Source organism: Rhyacophila brunnea, unplaced genomic scaffold, assembly GCF_057557595.1.
Source record: "Rhyacophila brunnea isolate RB1 unplaced genomic scaffold, BYU_Rbru_1.0 scaffold_10, whole genome shotgun sequence".
NCBI classification, from domain to species: Eukaryota; Metazoa; Arthropoda; class Insecta; order Trichoptera; family Rhyacophilidae; genus Rhyacophila; species Rhyacophila brunnea.
The window spans coordinates 30,296,336-30,311,741 of NW_028232752.1; the positions used below are offsets into that span (position 1 = coordinate 30,296,336).

Consider the following 15,406-nt stretch of genomic DNA (forward strand, 5'->3'; position numbering starts at 1 on the left):
TTATACAAACAAAAATATAGACGAAAAATGTTCCTGTACTACTTATGGTTTTTTCAGAAAAATTATAATTTTTACCATTTTGTACTATAATTAACATAGAAAAGGTTGGCAACACTGAATGGCATACTTCCATAATACTTCGATAATATGGCAGCCATTCATACTAACCAAACGTTTAGGTTTAGACATACATACTGCTATCACTAAAATATTAATAACTATACTTTTATTCCACAATAAATTATCAGTTAATTTTCATATAGGCGTATAATAATTAACACTATACATTTTAATCACCAAAACTAATGCATTATTTTGGAAAAAATATTAATAATCTACGCCAGATGAATTTTATTTCGTTTTACCAAAGCAAAGCTATTGCGCGTTGAAATTTTCACAGGTAAATTAATGTTGTTAACAGTTTGATTACAATATCGTTTATGTACAAGAATAGTTTCATAAGATTAGGGAATCCAATCCCGGGATCCCGAATCCCGGGATCCCGGGATCCCGAGCTATTTTCGATACCTATGAATACCGGGATTGATAAACATAATCCCGGGAATTCGGGATTGATTTTTTTATCAATTTTTATGGAAAATATAACAGAAAAAATACTTTTAATACAAAATAACTACATTAGAAATAAGCTGAGTTTAAATGAAGTTTGATGTGTAGGTTGCCGATTCATTTTATTTTTTCACATAGATTATTAAAAATGAGAAAGATTGGTAAAAAAACAATGCTTCGCACTTTTAACAAAGTAATATCACCATGATATCATACGTTTTACGGCAGTTTCATATTTGGCTGACTAATTAGATTTATGAAGCGGAAAGGCCATAAGTACGCCATGATTATTTGCTTTACTATTTTAAATCTCGCTGATCTATTCATTATGTCTTTACTATCAGAAATAGCAATCTCATATTAAATTCACATTATTATTTATATTACAATATTATTTACTCCATTAAACTTGTGTATTTCCAAGATTTAACGTATACAATATTAACAATAAATGTCTTAAATAGTATAAATTATACTAGATTTATTTTTGACCGATTTTATCAATGTTATTTGTAAATATAAAAATTTTATATTAACAATGGAAAAAAATCCCAATCCCGGGACCAGTCCCGGGATCCCGGGATTGTCAAATTGTAATCTCGAAATCCCGGGATCAGAATTTTGGCTCGGGATTGGATTCCCTACATAAGATACAGAGCATGGAAATATTAGATTAAGACAATACTGAAACATAAAAATACGTAGGTAAATACACATTATATTAATTATTACATTTAGGTCTATTGCTTTTAAAGTCGATAGCCTCCATATACTGACATTTTAAGATTTTTTTTTCAACCATGTCCGATCCTAATAGGGTCATATGGGCCTCCACAGAGTAGAGCTTTGTATTAACAGATTTTGTTTTTTTTTTACGAGACATGGATGTCAGCCACTTGCTCAACCTATAAGGTCCATACCCTGACAGACACAAATTGAAAAACAATATGTGTACTTGCCAGACCCAGGATTCGAACCTGGGGCCAACGGCGTTATAGTCCGCGGCCACCGTGGATGTTTGAACAAACGAACGTGGACGAACATTTTAAGATAATCACAAAAAACCATCAAGCATAATAACTATTTAGAACTAAATTTTTATTTTTGTAAACAAATTACTAAGTAAGCAATAATTATTGTGTTTATCGTCATTAAAATTAATAACTTTGCAATCAATATCCGGTTTAATTTTTAACTAACAAACGGAACTGGATTTGAATTGATTTTTACGGAATCAGAATCAAGTGAAATATAAAAAAATGGAGGATGGAGACTTTGAAACTAATAGTTTCATTTAGTGAAATATACATATTTATTTAAAAAAAAAAACCCTAATGCGGAGCTCATAGGCCTACAAACCTACGGCGTCTACCTAACGTGCCCCTATCTTTCCGCCTCACCGTTGAAATTATCAAAGATGTTTTTATGAAAATGAATTTTATATGCATTCTACTAATTTTCTACGTAGTTGAATATTATGGTTCTTCACCAAAGGTTTATGTAAATAAAATGTTAAAATATCACAATCGTAATATTACTTAATGTTGTCTCAGAATGATAGACACTGAATGATTATAAATTTTTCGAATCAATTACCATTTAAATAATAAGTTCTGGCATAAATTTTTTATTTGCATGATAACCTATTTTATTACATATTTTTTTAAATATAGGTGTTATACCTATTATAATCTTTTTCAAAACGTCAAACCACAAAAGTAGATATCTACCGTGATTCAATAAGACAATTTCAAAGAACCGCATTTCTCACTAATGCAAAGCAAAATATACTATTTCAATATTTATTAGTTTTAAAATCTTTATTTATTATAGCTTGAGTGTTACTTGAAAATCGGCATATTCAGATGAAAAGTTAGTAATAAATTTTACATGAAAAAATAAACAGTTTAAATGCGGAATCATGAAATAACTATCAAAGCTTTTCTTCCTCCGATTTGTTTATTATTTCTAAGTTGCTTCTGCTAATAGGCTTTTTGTATACGTAATATGAGAGATGCCGATTCTTTTGTGATTCGTTAACCTCAGACGATAGTATACACACAAAATAATGATTACTTTAATTTAAGGTCTAATATTGATGATAACAATTATTAATAATGAGTGCATGCATAAAACACATTAAGAGTCAAAATGATGCATACAAAATTGAGGCGATCATGCAGTGCCTTTAAAATTCGTAGTTTAGGGGGTGAGGGGTCCACGACTAATTCCGTGGCTGCCACTATGACTTTTCATTTTTTATTCTATCTTATCAGGTAGAGTAGAGGGATGATAATATTAAATAAATAAATATGATGACGAGTACTAAGTTACGTTGGCGAAGAGTGTGACCCACGGCCAATTCCGTACCTGGCACGACGACTTTTTATGTACCTACCTACTATCGCCTCAGGTAAACGGACCATAAAAGATACTACATCTCTCATATTCACTATACGAAAAGTCTCTCATAATTTGGACTATCGGCGTCTTCGAATTATGTAATAAAATAATTTAACGGTTTATCTTATAGCATACACTAAGCAAGTGTGTATACAATATTTCTGATTGAAATATATCTCCAGATTTTCGATTTCACCATCTGTTATAAATATGTACAATTTATTCAGTTAAAAGTTTTCTAAAAATATTAGTTTGAAGTGGGAATATGAAAGTATATACAAAAATAATTTCAATTCAAATGAAATTTGGTCGAAAAAAATTAAATTTAATTTAATACTTACTGAAAAATGTGCCTATATTAGTTTTTCGAAGTCAAGATATCCAATTAAATTCATTTACAATAATATGTCAAACAGCTTACTGAAGCGTCAATCAGAAATTAAAGATCTTGGCACACTGTTTGATTCACGTTTATCTTTTCACTTACACATCACTTGTATGATGCGTGCTAACAAGCTTCTAAGCGATGGTGCCCATAGAACGCGTCGAGCGGGCGAAGTCCGCGTATGCAGCGTTTATTCATAACCATAATCACACGTCTCGTGCCGCGCATTACCATTCACCTATGTAATAAGCGGCCCAAGCAGCACAAAATAATTATTTATACCTACAGCGCCTCTCATAACAAAGCAATAAAAATATTATATTATTTCGGGGCTTGTAATTAATATTTACGACGACATTATTCAACCAGCGATAAACTTGACACGCAATAAAATTAAACAATGATTCTCTGTTATTAAAAAATTGCTTTTCGCCCGTCGATCGACGACGCCTCGAGCAGCGTAATTTTGGTAGCCGTGTTCAATGAATGGACTCCATTGTATTTTCTTTCATTCGTATTGCCGAGAAGCGGTGATTCGCGAAAAAACGATGATTCATGCGGCGGGCGCGTATAATGCGTCGTGAAATCCAGTGGGCGCTGGCGTATTTGATTACGTTGTATTTTCGTTGATTTACGCGCCACTTGTAGAAATTTTGCGCGAGCGCCGCACTCGCTGCGTCAATGGGCTTTATGCCTTGACTCTTCATAAGACAAGCCAAGCCATTCAAGAATCCAAATGTTTTACGCACACTCTCTGTGTCGTTGGTACGGAGTAATCTTGAATATGGGTCCATTATCTGGAGTCCTTATGAGGTTCCTTATAAGTTTATTTTGGAGCGTGTTCAGAAGAAATTTCTTCGATATCTATATTTTAATGTACCTACTTATATAAATATTATCCTTTTGACAGTTTCTCAAACGAGTATTTTCCGATAAGCTTTCTTCAAGGTGTGCTCGCTTTCGTACTCTTGAAGCTCGTAGGTCACTTCTATTCTGCATTTTTAATAATACCATATTTAAGGTGTAGCGAACCTATGCCACGCGAGATGATTTTGCATGGCACGCGTTTGGAGAGAAATAAATACCTAAAATAATAGAAAATGACAGATCGCATTGTATAAAAAAGCAGGCAAATACTCTTCAAGAAAGAGCATTACGTTTAGTGTAAGTATATAATTGCATAGGTCGGTCTTTAGACTTTATGCATCACATATCATATTATCACACTGACCTCATCAGGCGGCAGAGGATCCGCGCCGCTAAACTCTAATTTTGATCGAATTATGATGCGTGAGACCACTGTAGCGAGAGAATGCCTCATCTGATCGGAGAAATTATCGTGTCAATTTGTGCGATAAGAACCAAACTAATTAATACCCACATTAACAAAAGAATTCATTTCTACCCACAACATAGGACTGCACCAAATAAGAAACAAAAACTTGGTGAAGAGTAGTAGTAATTCATTTACACAAAATTGGTGGACCGAATAATTGTATGGCGTAATTGAAAAAAGTGATAAAGCTGTATGTTTGCTATGTTTTGTGAGTGGTATCTAGAAAATCATATTTTTTTTAAAATAGATTTTTTAACAATTATTTTTCCCCATAACTGCTTGGCATGTCAGACAGATGAAAAATAATATTTGGGAAATTTTGGCACGCGTACGTAAAAAGGTTCGCTATCCTTGCCTTATTCTAAATTTCAAACGGCCATTTTTACACCAAAATGCACCTGTTATAATAGGCGATTCGCGGGTGTATTGAATTGCTTGCGACAATGCCTGTTTCAATGCTAGCAAACAATACCACTACAACTGCAAGCCGTAAAGCCGTACCCATGGTGCCACTGTAAGACGATTTACCTATACCTTCCCAATAGACCTACTCTATTAACTCATTCGCTTCTGACTATATAATGAGATTTTAATTAGCACTTTTAAAATGCACGTTAATTACATCGATCGGCCGCCTGGTCATTACGCGCATGTGCGTCTTCAGCGTCCAAAGTATTAAAATAAAATATTACGCAGATATTTAATTAGTTCAAACATGTTAAAATACGAATGATTTCAATACAAGTACCTACGTCACGATTGACACTAAGCCCTATTTAGCGGGTGGAGATGAAAAGCTGGTAAATGAATTACTTACTTAAAACGATGAAAAGAAAAATAGAATAATTACAAGATAAAAAGAATTTTTATATACAACGTTTTTAAATTTTCTGTTGAATCATATAAACTGGCTTGCTAGCTTAAACGATCAAAAAAAATGTACTACATAGAAATAATACTGAAATGTCATTTTGATTCCCATAGTAACGCACGTATATATTAATAATTTTGTTGCTAGGACCCCAGACCCCTAGCAACCAATAATAATGGATTGGATTACGGATTTCTTCCGAAATAACTTTTCATACAAAACAGAATTAACTGAAAATAAATTCAATTCAACTTAAAGATGGCTAAAAGTATTTAAAAATGCATTTGCGTCGTATTCTGATATATTCCAAAAGTTTCAAATGTCTAGCTAGTCGGGGAGTTAGTTAAAAATAGATTGCAAAATTTGTACCGGACAAACAACCACCGGACAAATAAGAATAGGAGCTAATAAAAACGTTGTAAAATAGTAAGTACTTACCTGCTTAATTATCTCAAGAATTTAATTAATTATTGACGAACGTTTTTTTATTGTCAATTTTTTTAATTTACTTCAAGTACCTACTAAATAAAAAAATATGGCTGTGAAATAAAATAAAATTATGTAGTTTGTTGTGAGTCTTTGTTAAATAGCTCCAGTTTTTGTTATTTCGGTGAAAAAAAAGTCTGTGGTATCATTTACAACGCCATCAAAATGTTGGTTATTCTTATGGCCACTTTATCAAATTATCTCCACAAATTGACGGCTCCGCAGACCAGTGTCGGTCAACGCTATTATTATCATAACGATGTAGGTACTAAAGCCAATGGCCAAGAACAAAGTTATGTGGAACCAGAAGTTTGTCGAATTGGATGTCAGGATTCACAGTTATCTTTTTCGCTATTTTAATTGAGTTCTGTAGCGTTAATGCGGTCAAATGAATTATGATAAATGTTATATTGGCGTGAATTGAGGATTAAACGAGTGTAAGTGACATGTGAATTATAATATGACGTCCTGTTGCGCGACTGTTTGAAAAGTGATCTTGACTGGCAGCGTAAATGGTAAAATAATAGCAATCGCATGCTGGACTAATCAAATCAAGAATGTAACCAGACCGTCCAGATTTTTATCAGTGTGGGTAATCTGCTAGCTAAGTTACTAGAGTACTCACAATAATGATACAACGACTGGGAAGAATAATCACTATGATATTATAACAAAAATAATATTCTAATCGACCGAGGATACATACTTGATGGAGATTGAATTTAAATTCTAATAGATTAAAGTTTTGTACTATTTCGAGTCGTTTTTGCGACCCAGGTTTCACCTTTTGGTATTTTCAGGCATTATGTGTAGAGTTGAGTATTTCCCGAGAAAATCTCAATCTCGAGATTCGGGATTTCCCGAAATGATGAAATTTTGAATTCTCGAGATTCGGGATTTCCAAAAAAGAATTCTCGAGATATCGGGAAATTAAAAAAAAAAAACCTGTAAAAATCCGAAAATCAGTGTAAAAACAGACAAATTAGGAAGTAGGAAAACAAAAATAATTCAAAACTACTTATTAATATAGAATTTTAAAAAACACAGACTCTAAATCGTTGCGTCTGACAATCGCGTACGCTTTTGAGACACAAAATTCCCTGATGTTACAAAAATTGTGCTCATTTTGAGTCGACGTTGGTTTAATTGTGTTAAATGCCCCGATCAGTCTTTGAACGTTTTGTGTTTCAATTCACTTTTTTCACATAGAAAATCGGTTTACAATTAATATTGGATAATAAAGAAATCCCGAATCCCTAGAAAAGATTTTCGAGATCCGGGATTTCCCGAAATGTTAAAAAATTTTAATTGTCGAGATTCGGGATGGAAAATCTCGAAAATTTCTCGAGAATGCCCGTCGGGAAATTCCCGAAACCCAACACTCATTATGGGCACTCACCAAAAGATAAATAGACATTGATTGAATAGTAGCTCAATTTGGAAAGCGCTTCATTGAGTATTATAAGTCAATAGTTAAAACTTGTCGCAATTAGGTATGACTCATTTAGCATAGTGATCTATGTGCGTGGGCACGATACCCGAGAGATGCAGGTTCGATTCATGCGGGCTGGGGTGGGGTGTCTTACTTTTTTCCCATTGGTTATAATATATTTTCTCAGAAGGGTTTTCAAAATGATGTATGTTCAATAATTATTGGAATGTTACATTGTTAGATCTTGTAAATAAAATAATATTTGATTGCAAATTTTATGTTTGTTTTGTACTATTTAAACTTTTCTAACGAATCGATTGCGTTATTTGCGTCAAAGAAAATCATCGCCGTATATGCGTAGCGATAGCGAATGCAATATTACTCAATGGTCGGAATCGTCGGTTAGCGTTAGTGTGTACCTACCTGTGTTTAGATTATCATTGTTTCCGTCCGGTCAACAAAAGTGTCAAGCCATTATTTAGTATCGTCTATGGTCAAGACCAGTGCTCCGCAACCTTTTCTCACCCACGGCACACTAATGTTTTTCCAGAATTCCGCGGCACATCACTCGTAAAACAATGTTTCTACCAAAACATGGACCCCACATCCTGAAGAGGGACCCCAGGCCAGGATATTTGGCGGGTCCCCCTACCTACCTATAAGGTTAAAGACAGTGTGATACCTACTCTAAAATAAAGTTTTTCAAATGGTGTTCGTGGTAAAATGAATGGTATGTTCAGCGATTTTTTGTATTTATTAATACATCCACTTGAATTATGGTTAGTTGTCGGATAATAATAATAATAATAAGAATAAGAATAATTATTTGTCGAGTATTGACACAATAATAATAAATTGCATCCTACAATCGCATGTTTTTAAAATATTAACACCAGCGTAGGAAAATAGCACCACAGTCGACTTTTTTTTTACTATTAGATCAAATTTGTAATATGCGTTTATCTCACTTATCTGGTTGACCTGCTATGCCACCCCCCTGAGCGTGGGCCCCCAGGCTAGAGCCCTGTCACCTCCACTCGTGGGGGCCACGCACCAAAGACCCTTCAAGCAAGACTGCGTATTATTTATAATTATTACTTGAGTTGAAAAATTTTGCTCACTGAGAAAATGGGAGCTGAACTGCGACAGTCTTGTCGGAAATCCGAGGATATTCTTTATTAACCGAAATCCAGAAAATTGCCAATGGAACGTCGGCGAATTTAAGCGTCGTTTCTCAATTCAACTAATTCCTCTCGAATTTATAGGGAAAGCGCTTCTATAGAATTTTCGGCATTGGTTGCAAAAGGGTTTCGAATCTAATCGTAGTTATTGTATGAAACTATCTAATGATGAAATTTCTTTTGTAGCAAAGTTAAATATTTTTGAGATGGATTCAAAATTACTTGTTTATTTTCAATGGTGGTCTAGTAGGTCCTTTGGTACATTTGTAGAGATCCTTAACTCCTTCTAATTTATGCATTGTATAGTTTTATTAAGTTCATGGAGGTGCTCAAATATATTAACAGCTATGTACGCAATATACAAAATTATTTGTTTTTTTGGAAGCAATGTACCGCAGCACACCGGTTTCGGAGCACTGAACTAGAGTGTCAAGCAGTGTTGCCATCTTTTTATATGCTGATTATAGTACTAAGGCGTAAAAAATATAGTATTTCTGAAAAATATATAGTACAGGAACATTTTTCGTCTTGTATCCTTTAAAATTATAGTATTTTGGTATATTTGGTGTAAAATTATAGTATTTTACATTTTTCGCGGAATTAAAATTATAGTATTGTACTATAATTATAGTACGGTTGGCATCACTGACTGTCAAGCCAGTTAGTATATTCGTCTATGGTCAAGACTCAAGAGTCAAGACTGTCAAGTTGAACAGGCCTGGGTTTGTGCCAATTTCATCGGCTGTCTTGCTATTAAAAACCGTTGCGTAGCACTGCCGGCGATGTAAATAAAATAATATTGTGTACGAAGTCGAAGTCGAGAGCGTGTTTAAAATTTAATTTCAGTTCCAAGTAAAACGTTCCGGCGTGAGATCGTGGTCCGCGCGAACATCGACAACGAACGAAGTGTTTTGCTCGTAGGTACATAATATTTTGTGATTGTCACAAACTATTGACAGTTCGTAAAAGTGCTGAAAATTAGTCATTATCCGTCTGATATGTTTTGACATATTGACCGTGATTGAATGATATTGTGATTCTGAAGACAGTTTGACAATTCTATAAGTATTGGTTTTCCTGCTGCCGTATTGATACATCGATATATTTAGGTATGTTAAATAATGAAATGTCATAAATAATGTATTTTTCACTTGGCAACTAAAACATTGATAATATTGTAATGTCGTTTCGTGCATAATTACTATGTATTGATTAATAATATAGTTCACCTTTGAATTATTAGACCTGAGAATAAACCGCATACTTTTGGTTTCGGTTTAAGCTGTCGGTAGAGTGAGGTTTCCATATACCAACTGATATAATAATAATATGCACAGTAGAGTTAATCTTATTATATACACACATATAATATAATATAAATATAGGTAAGTATACATATAAGAATTATATAGCCAATGTTGACGATTAGACAAAACAGTAATCAGCAGGGAACTCAGAAATTATTCTGTGGTAATCAGGCTAAACTTCCTATTGTTAGTGGCGGGTTTAGGGACATGGATGCTTGACTCACTAACTGATTTTCAAAAAAAAAATATTATAAACCACAACTAAAAATAATCATTATAGGTATCTATAAGTAAGTTACCTACATACATGCTTAAGTGGTTCTGACAATTCAAAATTTATACATTTTATATTTGATGTTAGTCTCAGAGACTTTTATACTTAATTTTGGTTTTGGTAGGTACTAATAATTGAATGCCTATTTGTATGACTGATTTGAACTGTTTCGAAGCCTCTTTTAAATATTCTAGCGAATCAATGACGCCATTTGCGTTAAAGGCGACATTAAACGACGCGATAAATGCGTTATATTAATTGATATAATAATATCAATTAAAAGCAATAAATAATATGGAAAATCACTGTGTAATAATAATTATTTATCGCGAAATATATTATAGTTTGAGAGGCTGAGAAGTCAATTCCTGATTTTTAAAACAATGTAGGTACCTAGTTTCTGACATTACAAGGTTCAGTGAAACGATAGTGCGTACATGGTAACAGCTAATAATACATTATTTGTAAACCAGAAGCAAAAGTTTGATTACGATTATAGGTTGTCAGTTAAATTAACACAAAGCGCTAATAATCATAGAATTCGTATGCTTACTTTATGACAAGAATGACTACTTCACGTATATTCAAAGAGAAACCGGTATACTTATGCAATAATATGTAAATGGTGATTGGCTTTCACAAACAGTATTATTTGACTAAATAATTTACCGATAAAAACAACACAGAATTCTAAATTGGACGGCCTTATGCATTTAAACTTTTATTAACATGTTAATTATTATCTTTACAGTATTGTTTCTTCTAAAATCTTAGAAAAGAAAAATATTAGATAATAAACGCACACATTCATAATATACATTTATCATGTATCAAGATGAAGATATAAATTTACTGTCAATACCCATTTTTAAAAGGATAGAATCAATGACATTTTAAGAATGGACACTAAATGATTGATTATATCAATGCTAACGCAAGGACATATAAGTAAACAAACATTGAAGAACCTTACTGTCGTTGGTCAAATTGTTATGGGCATGACGTTTGTAGCCAATGAAATTGCTTGTCTGAAATGTAAACTGTCACAATTTTATAGCTCGTTTACAGGTGCATGGATTTACTGTGCGGCAGTGCGTATTGCTGTGAATTTTGTGACCATAGCGATAAATATGCAATTTTCGTGCGTTGAAAATCTGCATGCGCGGATCAAAAAGGTTTAGCGGCTTCTGAATTTTAATGCGATAATTAGTACTTGCACGGCGATGCGCATGGACAGTAGAACGGTGGTGGCGAACCTGCTGAACCGATTTATTTACTTTACCGATTATCTACGAACCTGTCTGAAATTGTCAGATGAGATTGGAGAGACAGTCAGCACTTTTACGTGTAAACAGTTATATCGTGATGTTTAAAATACACACTATTGGTGCAAGTAAATCCATGCACGTGTACAGGTGCTATTACGATACTGCAAATGTTGTCACGTCTTTACGTATCATGCAAGTTACAAGACCGCTTCCAGCGCTCGAAATGGAAAGATTTACGAACCGGAGCGGTCGACAGTTTTCTGAAAATATTCACATAGTTATCAAATTGTATGTGTTTTTTTATAAAAACGCAAGTGTACTTATTAGATTTTCTATTATATGGCCTTATCTAGCTCTTTCGGTCAAACTATTTTTTCCACGAGACGGAGGGATAATTTTACCGATTTCACGAACAGGAACGGCGCTCCGGTCCATTTCGAGCCCTGCTTCTTGCATAGATCAAAAAAGTTCAACAGCATCCGAATTTTAACGCGATAGTTGCAACTTGCAACACCGCGCAGAGCATTTTTACGTCTACCAATTTTCACAACCTGTCAAATAGCACCATACAATGACAACAATCAGAACATTTTGACGTTTACCGATTATCTACGAATCTGTCTGAACCCGTCTGAACCCACCCGAATCTTTCTGAAACTGTCAAATAGCACTCACTTTACATCGCAAGAATGAGATTGGCGAGACAGTCAGCACTTCTTGTGTGTTATTATCGCGATATTTTAATTTACACACTATTGGTGCCAGTAAATCTATACACGTATACCTCATGCATAAGCGTTATTATACCTATAAAATCTCACCGAGCTGCCGCAATAAGCAAACAATTCTCATCTATGAGATGGTGCATTTGCGATGGGTTAATCGGTTGTCTTCCTAAAATTATTCCTACATCGCATCTTAATCTTCATTTATCTTAGCCTGAAACCGTAATCAAACATACACATAATTTATAATAGATTGGCAACTTTTTATTAAAAAAATTTTAGCCTTCGTATTTTTATTATGTCTTGTTTTTTTTCTGAAAACTTGTTTGTTTTAAACTTGTATTTCATCTAAACCTAAACACTGACTGCTACAAAGAATCTGGCAACAAGTCACTGTTTTACATCATTAATTATTTAGTTCTATTTTTGGATTCAATTATTTATTTTCTTACTCCCTGTATGACAGTTGTAACTTGCGTTTGCTTTTTGAATACATCCATTATGAAAATTGCTTTTTAGTATTTAGAAATTAATACAGTTACTCCTTTTCCAAGGGACACTATTATTAACTATTACCTACGTGACTGCAAGTCGGACATAACATGAACCTACTTCATTCAAAGACCGGAATTATTATAATATGCTGATGGTATAATATATTATTTATCTATTAAATCACATTATATTCATGGCTACGAGTCAGAATCCAAGCGAAGGTTCAATACGTTTTAATTATGAAAGACAGAATACCCTTTCACTTAGGTATTGCACATCTTCACGAGACGACAGAAACATGCTGTTAATGTGCATCTAACTCTGCTATATTTGTGGAATCGAAAATTATGCACATTCACAATGAATTTATCCAAATATTTTCATCTGTTAAGATTTATAATCAATAATAATTAATTATTCTTCTGTCGCTCTCGTGTATATAAAATTCACTGATCCTGGAGTTGGACGTAGCACGCAGACAGACCTTTTAAGTGTTTTCTACTGCCAACCCGTTTTCACCCTCCATCCAGAATGACCGTCGATTCTTTATTTTTCGTAACAGTTCAGCATATAGGATTATAATTCAGTATTGTGTAGCCCTTTCCTGAATAATTTATAGCTGTTTGTAGGGAACTATGGGAATAATGGGAACTGAAATTCTTAAAGGGTGTGGACTGTGTGGAGTATATAACAGGCAACTGACAATATGGGATAATATTCAGGAAAATACATTAAAAATGTGTTTATTGGCATAATCAAAGATATCTTATTATTGGGAAAATAAAATCAGTCAAGTATTTTACCCTTACAAATTTAAAGACGCTAAGAATTTAAAATTTGAAAACATATTAAGAATGATTTTTCCTATAAAATGCAGGAAAAATATTATCTCTATTGGCTAAGTCATTTTGTTATTTACGTATATATTATTAAAATATCTAGTGATTTTTAAAATATTTTCTTTTGTGAGTATTTTTGAGGAGAATGTAATATTACCGGGGTCCACAAGTGCCTCGCGGCAAATGCTCCAATCGGGTTTCACACCTGCTTGAACGGTCCCTATTCACAATGAATTGTCTTCAGAAATAGGATCACAACTAGACAAAATAGCATTGGAAAACGAATTTAAATCCTGATCTAAATAACATAACTGACCGATTACAACTTTACAAACAATCAAGGAAATGTCACAAAATTTTTGGTTACTTTTATTAATTTTTAATAAACCTACATTTTTTAAGTGCTGTGTTCTATTGGCCTTGGTTTGGTGTATGTTTGGTGTAACTTTATCTATTAGTTTTTCTCCAGTCTAGACAATCGAAACACACAATAATAATGCTCAGTAATTCATCTGCTATCAGTTTTGCACGAGGTTTGAATCTGAGATAAGGAGCATTAACAAAACAAAAGAACTTCTTTTGTTGCATCTCATTATTTTAAAATTCGAATCGTGGGACTCGCGGAACAATCCCAGACGATCTGAAGTAATATGCAATTTGTTATACTTGCCAAAGCTATAAGGATTGTTATTTTTTTCGCATGCAGTTTCCACACCGTATTATTTATCGAAGCCTTTCGAATGTTTAATGGATTGTTCGTTTGGATTTGTTATTACAAAAATTAATTCTTATTTAAAAAAATATAGGTACTTACTTCCTGTTTTCACATTGTTGGTTTTGGGATGAGAATGTTTATTTTATGTAATTTAAATATATTTTAATGACAATCAATAGATATGCTATAACCGCGCTACTAATTTATTGCTCATTTATTTGAATACATCATAAAACAGTGAAATCTATAAAACTGACAGGTCTTGGCTAATTTTGGCAATAGGTACGTATGTAAAATACTACGTTAATAATACCTTTTTTATTACTAACCATAAAATTATACGCTGTCATATTATCTTATGAAATATTTACAGTTTACATACATAAGTTCTTTTTTCATTTTCGTTTTTAACTACAGTTCGATGAATAATAATTACATATATTATATTAATTAAAAATTGTATTTTTTATTGCTATGAATGATTAACATAATGGCCGTATTACACGTCCAGTTCCAACCAGCACTCAGAATGGAGCGGAACGCCCCGGAGCGCCGTTCCGGTTCGTGAATTCCTTGAAAATTCCGTTCCGTCTCGTGGAATTCTCGAATCTACCGTTCCTTCTCGTGGAATCCTGATAGCGAGATGTCTCGTAAAACTCTTGAGCCTCATCTGAATATTCAATATGGCGTTCCGGTTCAGATTGTGTTGAAATTGAAGAATATGAATCGGTTTATAAATATATTTAAAAAAAAATCTTTTTATTAAACAATGATTTTACTTGTTGACTACCCCTGATTTTTAATAATTCGTACATGTCGATACAAATGGGTGCCACAGTCAGCCAAATTTCTTCTTAGAAATGCATCTAGGTATATTTTTTCCTAACAATGCATTTCTAGACAACCCATGCCTGATAATAAAAAATACAGTTTTTATTCAAGAAAGCACCCTTACATGACTGTATTGCTCTCTTCCATTTTCTTTAAGACAATGTGAGATAATAGTATATTATTCTATTCTTTAGCTATTCAACAAGTTTTTTTTGCTTGCAGACAAAATCACAAAATACATCATTTATTTAGGGTAGGTACCTACTACCAATATCGATAATAACGTTA

The 15,406-nt window shown here is 33.3% G+C and overlaps 2 protein-coding genes across 3 annotated transcripts in view; one reads left to right on the forward strand and one right to left on the reverse strand.

Annotated features, from left to right (window-relative positions):
* Nucleotides 1-15,406, reverse strand: part of LOC147079082 (uncharacterized) — a 566,084-nt gene that overhangs the window by 154,420 nt on the left and 396,258 nt on the right. The gene's annotated exons all lie outside the window — the stretch shown is intronic.
* Nucleotides 9,418-15,406, forward strand: part of hdly (hadley) — a 232,384-nt gene continuing 226,395 nt past the window's right edge. The window contains exon 1 of one of the 2 annotated variants that reach the window (XM_085953334.1): nt 9,418-9,773. The gene's annotated coding sequence lies outside the window, so the exon portion shown is untranslated. The remainder of the gene's footprint in view (nt 9,774-15,406) is intronic. The other variant, XM_085953319.1, reaches the window with a different exon arrangement.